We start from the raw sequence: 6,000 nt of genomic DNA, 5'->3' as shown, positions 1-6,000 counted from the left end.
TGCTGTGTTTGGAGAGATGCTGCTGTGTTGGGAGAGATGCTGTTGTGTTGGAAGAGATGCTGCTGTGTTGGGAGAGATGCTGCTGCATCGGGAGATATGCCGCTGTATGAGGAGAGATGCTGCTGTATTGGGAGAGATGCTGGACTGGCAGGAGAGATGCTACGGTATTGTAGGAGATGCTGCTGTGTTGGGAGAGATGCTGCTGTGTAGGGAGAGATGCTGTTGTGTCGGGAGAGATGCTGCTGTGTCAGGAGAGATGCTGCTGTGTAGGGAGAGATGCTGCCATGTCGGGAGAGATGCTGTTGTGTCGGGAGAGATGCTGCTGTGTCAGGAGAGATGCTGCTTTATTGGAGGAGATGCTGCTGTGTCTGGAGAGATTCTGCTGTGTCGGAGGAGATGCTGCTGTGTCGGGAGAGATGCTGATGTGTTGGGATAGATGCTGATGTGTTGGGAGAGATTCTGCTGTGTAGGGAGAGATGCTGTATCAGGAGAGATGCTGCTGTATTGGGAAAGGCGCTGCTGTGTTGGGAGAGATGCTGCTGTGTAGGGAGAGATGCTGCCATGTCGGGAGAGATGCTGTTGTGTCGGGAGAGATGCTGCGGTGTCAGGAGATATGCTGCTGTGTTTGGAGAGATGCTGCCATGTCGGGAGAGATGCTGTTGTGTCGGGAGAGATGCTGCTGTGATGGGAGAGGTGCTGTATCTGGAGAGATTCTGCTGTGTCGGAGGAGATGCTGCTGTGTCTGTAGAGATGCTGCTGTGTAGGAGGCATGCTGCTGTATTTGGAGAGATGCTGCTGTTCTGTCGGGAGAGATTCTTCTGTGTCGGGAGAGATGCTGCTGTGTCACAGGGAGCTTTAATGTTACAGGGGCTGTACAGGTTTCATCTCTCATCCTAACCATTTGACAGGTGGAGCACTTGTCGAGGTAACAGAAGAATAATCATCATTGTGCGTAGGTCGCTATTTATTTTTTTGTTGGATTGTCTGTATATGAAATGAGGCTTCAGTCGATACTTTAGGGGCCCTGTGCACCTCTATGGAAGCCCTATGATGCCTTCATTCACAATGGAGTCATTCGGGTTTGTGCATAAGCTCATTTTCTTCCTCATTTCCTGCATTGTTGCATGTAGCTGGATATTTGCAGCCCTGATGTCATTATGTGCAGAATTACATATATACTAAAATGACCTTTTTTCCCTTCATACAAATCTATCACTGAGCAATCATACAGTCTACTCTAGCATGTCTACAGGCAGACTCTCCTCCTGCACTGCTGTATACACACACACACCGGCGCCCTTATATACCCTGCTCTCAGGTCACATGACCACCACACTGCACAGCACCAGGCCATGTGGCTGCACCTTTTATCTGAATGACTGTCCTGGCCAATCACAGGCGGCTGCTCATTACTCCTGATTTTCATTGGAAGATTAGGAGGCGTGTGGATAAATCTGCATTCAGGAAAGTTAACCCCTTCAGCGCAGCAGGTTAGTGAGTGTTCACAGACACATGACACCAGGAGGAGAAGCAGCAGGTGAGGAATCTGCAGGAAGGAATCTACAGGACATGTCCGTCCATAGATACAGAGGGCACATGTTCAGTACAAGCGGATCTGCTGACAGTCCTGGGATTGTAGCCTGAGCCGTCCATTCCCAGGGTGTCTGCTGGGTCCCCCCAATCACTGTCCTTCCTCCCCCAGGAGCAGGGATTCCCCCAGCTGATCGTGGAGAGTCGTCATCCGGCTGCGGAGAAGGAGGTAGGTGGGAAGTGAGCGGCGCCGTCACACAGGTCCGTATTCACACTGCGGCAGCGGATCTAAGGAATCGTCACCTTCTCCATCCCATAACCTGACAACGAGCAGATCGCGGCCAGAATGGGAGGAGGACACTTTGAGGCTACAGTAAGGCTATGTGCACACGTTGCAGATTTGGGTGCAGAATTCTCTGCACAAAATCTGTATCTCCTGGCAGAAAATACAGGTGCAGATTTGATGCGTTTTTCTTGTGGATTTTGTGCGGATTTCATGCGTTTTTTTACCTCTGCGGATTTCTATTATGTAATGGGTGCAGAAACGCTGCAGAACTGCACAAAATAATTGACATGCTCCTTTTCTTGAATTTGATGCATTTTCAGTGCAGACTTTTCCGCACCATTACCACAGCATTTTTTTTTTTTGCCATTAATTTACATTGTACTGTAAATCACTAGTATATCTGTAACGTTTCTGCGCTGAAAAAAACGCTGCAGTTCTGCAGGAAATCTGCAACATGTGCACATAGCCTACGAACTGTTGTAAAGAACTCTGTGGATCCCGTCACTAATTAATGTGGGCGCTTGTGTTTCGGGTTTGTTTCTTCTATTCGCTGCTTTTATCGCTTTTTTTTTTAGTAAGAATTACAGAAAATGATGTGTTATGCAGTGTTACATAGGACTGCAGGTGACATCTACTACATTATCTGTACTCAGTTACCTGTGATGTTACATAGGACTGCAGGTGACATCTACTACATTATCTGTACTCAGAGAGTTATCACTGTGTTACCTGTGGTGTTACATAGGACTGCAGGTGACATCTACTACATTATCTGTACTCAGAGAGTTATCACTGTGTTACCTGTGGTGTTACATAGGACTGCAGGTGACATCTACTACACTATCTGTACTCAGAGAGTTATCACTGTGTTATCTGTGATGTTACATAGGACTGCAGGTGACATCTACTACATTATCTGTACTCAGTTACCTGTGGTGTTACATAGGACTGCAGTCATTTATCCTTGGTGCTCTCTCTGCATATTTCACAGTGGGGGGGGTGATCGTCGTCTATTTTTTATATTATCTATCTAAACAAACAGTACTTGACACCTCGTGGGACTGGAGTTGATAACGAGTTGTTAAAGTGGAAATCATAAACTTCTGCTGCCAAAAAAGATTCTAGATGTAAGTGCAAACTGATCATGTGAGTAATAGAAAGTGAAGGGACTGGTGTCCAGGGAATGGGGCGGTGGGCCTTGTGTTCTGGGTGCTAAGATGGTAGGGGGGCAACAGTCCACTCTGGTCTTATCAGGGTATTTAGATACAGAGCACAACAAGAAATGGTGTTAAGGGATGTTCACAAGTTTCAAAGTTATCCCCTATTCATGGTATATGGCAGTGTTTGCCAACTCTGGTCCTCAACAGCCACCAACAGGTCATGTCTTCAGGATTTCCATACAAATGATCAATGTAAATCAAAATTAATATCCCATGGAGGTCTGGATTTCAAATGATACTTAAAATCCAAGTGGAAAATCAAATTACAGGCTGACCCAACTTCACTAGAAATGCCTCAAGACAAGGACATGATGCTCAGTAGTGTGTGTGGCCTCCACATGCCTGTATGACCTTCCTTCTCCTGATGAGGTGGCGGACATTCTCCTGAGGGATCTCCTCCCAGATGTGGATTAAAACATCAGTCAACTCTTCGAGATATAATGTCCCAGATGTGCTCCATTGGATTCAAGTCTGGGGAACTGGCAGCCAAGCCCATAACATCAATGCCTTCATTATGCAGGAACTGCTGACACACTTCAGCCACATGAGACCTACCCTTGTCATTTATCAGAAAGAACCCAGGGCCCACTGCATCTGCTTATGGTCTCACAATGGGTCTGAGGAGCATTCAAGGTACCTCTGGCTAGCACACGAAGGGTTGTGCGGCCCTCCAAGGAAATGCATCTCCACATCATTACTGACTCACTACCAAACCAGTCATGCTGGAGGATGTTACAAGGAGCAGAACGTTCTCGATTACGTATCCAGACTCTGTCATATGTGCTCACTGTGAACCTGCTCTCATCCATGAAGAGCACAAGTGCCAATGTCGAATCTGCCAATCTTGGTGTTCCCTGAAAATTGCCAATCGCCCTGCATGGTGTTGGGTTGTAAGCGCAACACCCACTTGTGAAGGTTGGGCCCTAATGGAGTCTGTTTATGACAGTTTGAGCAGACACATGGATGTTAGTGGCCTGCTGGAAGCAGGTAGCAATCCTGATGTTGGGCTGTTGTCCTACGGCCCCTCCACACCTCTTGGTGTACTGGCCTGTCTCCTGATATCTGCTCCATGCTCTGGACACTGTGCTAACACACAGGTACTCTTCTTACCATAGCTCACATTCAGCATCGGACTGGAGCACCTTGGGCCCACCAGAGAAAATCATTCTTGGGGCCCTCTATGTAGCTACACAGAAATAAATTCAAGACCACCATTTGTGCGGTAAAAAGCGCTAATATCAGGGTATAATATAAGGTAGTTCATGTCCTAATTATGTAGCAGGAGTTTGGGTAGCCCCTTCATGGAATATAATGCAGCCCCCCTCATAGGGTATAATACAGCACCCCACAAAATATGCAACACCCTCATAAGGTATAATGCAGCCCCTCATAGAATATAATGTAGCACCCTCATATGGCATAATGCAGCCCCTCCACAGAATATAATGCAACCCCCTCATAAGGCAGCCCCCATAGAATATACTGTAGCCCCCTCATAGGGAATAATGCAGCCCATATAGTATGATGTAGCCGACTGAGAGAAAAATGCTGCCCCACACATAATATTATGCAGCTCCTCCACAGAATATAATATAGCCCCGTCGTAGTATAATGTAACCCCCTCATAAGGCAGCCCCCCATAGAATATACTGTAGCCCCCTCATAAGGCATAATGCAGCTCCCCTCGTATAGTATGATGTAGCCCCCTGAAAGAATAATGCAGCCCCCCACATATAATATAATGCAGTCCATCCACAGAATATAATGTAGCCCCCTCAGAGTATAATGCCACCCTCTCATAAGGCAGCCCCCCATAGAATATACTGTAACCCCCTCATAGGGCATAATGCAGCTCCCCTCACATAGTATGTAGCCCCCTGAGAGAATAATGCAGCCAACACATATAATATAATGCAGCCCCTACACAGAATTTAATGCAGCTCCCCTCATATAGTATGATGCAGCCCCTACAGAATTATAATGTAGCCCCCTCATAGGGTGTAATGCAGGCCCCCTCCACCATCATCATTGTTCTTCCCCTTCACCAGTGTACTGATTACCACCTCCATCATTGCCTTCTCACCCACCACCTCTATTATTGCCTCCTTTCCCACCACCATTTTCCTTTCCACCACTACCATCTTTGCCCTTTACACCACAACCATCACTGCCTTCCCCACCACCACCATCATCATCATTGCCTCCCCCACTACCATCATCATTGCCTCCCCATCACCACCATCATCATTGCCTTCACCACCATCATCATTGCCTCTCCCCACACACACAGACAGGGACACACGGCACACACACGCAGGCAGAGACACACACGCAGGCAGAGACGCACACACAGGCACACACACAGCCGCACGCAGGCAGGCAGAGATTCACACACAGCACCCACTCACCTCTCCGCACATTCCCAGCAACACATCCCGGCAGCTTCCTCTCTGCAACAGCCGTGCTGAATGATGACATCATCCAGCTGCGCTGAGTCGTGCAGGAAGGAGGATGGCGTCGGATCCCTGCAGCTCTGCTCCGGTCCCAATCTGTAGGGATTGCTGCCCTTTAGGGGCCCGCCTCCGGGGCCCCCATTCAGCAGCATCGGCGGGCAGTGTTAGCCTCAGCCTGCGGGTAACGCTGCCCGCCATTAAAATGAAATGGTATTCACTCCTCTCCACGCCCATGCGGGTGTGGGAAAGCGTGAATATTCATTTCTCTTTAGCAGCGGGAACAGGGTCCTGTCCAGCTGCTGCTCTCTGGCACCAGGAGGGCCCCCCCTTGACTCGGGCCCCAAAGCAGCTGGGTGTACCGCTATTAGCGACACGCGACTGGCTGGGGGGCCCCTGGAGCAGTGGGGGCCCTAGGCAGCTGCTGGCCAATATGCCAGCAGGTGTCAGTGCCTGGGCCCACCAGAGAATCCTCCGGTTCTCCGGTGGGCCAGTACGACCCTGCTCATATTGA

At 48.8% G+C, this 6,000-nt stretch overlaps 1 protein-coding gene across 1 annotated transcript in view; it reads left to right on the top strand.

Annotated features, from left to right (window-relative positions):
* The first annotated feature begins 1,480 nt into the window (after positions 1-1,480).
* The window catches only part of OPLAH (5-oxoprolinase, ATP-hydrolysing), a 52,358-nt gene continuing 47,838 nt past the window's right edge, over positions 1,481-6,000 (top strand). The window contains exons 1-2 of the mRNA XM_077271347.1: positions 1,481-1,537; positions 1,703-1,759. The gene's annotated coding sequence lies outside the window, so the exon portion shown is untranslated. The remainder of the gene's footprint in view (positions 1,538-1,702; positions 1,760-6,000) is intronic.

Source organism: Ranitomeya variabilis, chromosome 6, assembly GCF_051348905.1.
Source record: "Ranitomeya variabilis isolate aRanVar5 chromosome 6, aRanVar5.hap1, whole genome shotgun sequence".
NCBI lineage: Eukaryota > Metazoa > Chordata > Amphibia > Anura > Dendrobatidae > Ranitomeya > Ranitomeya variabilis.
The sequence above is the reverse complement of the archived record's forward strand: the minus strand, read 5'-3'. Positions and strand labels throughout refer to the sequence as shown.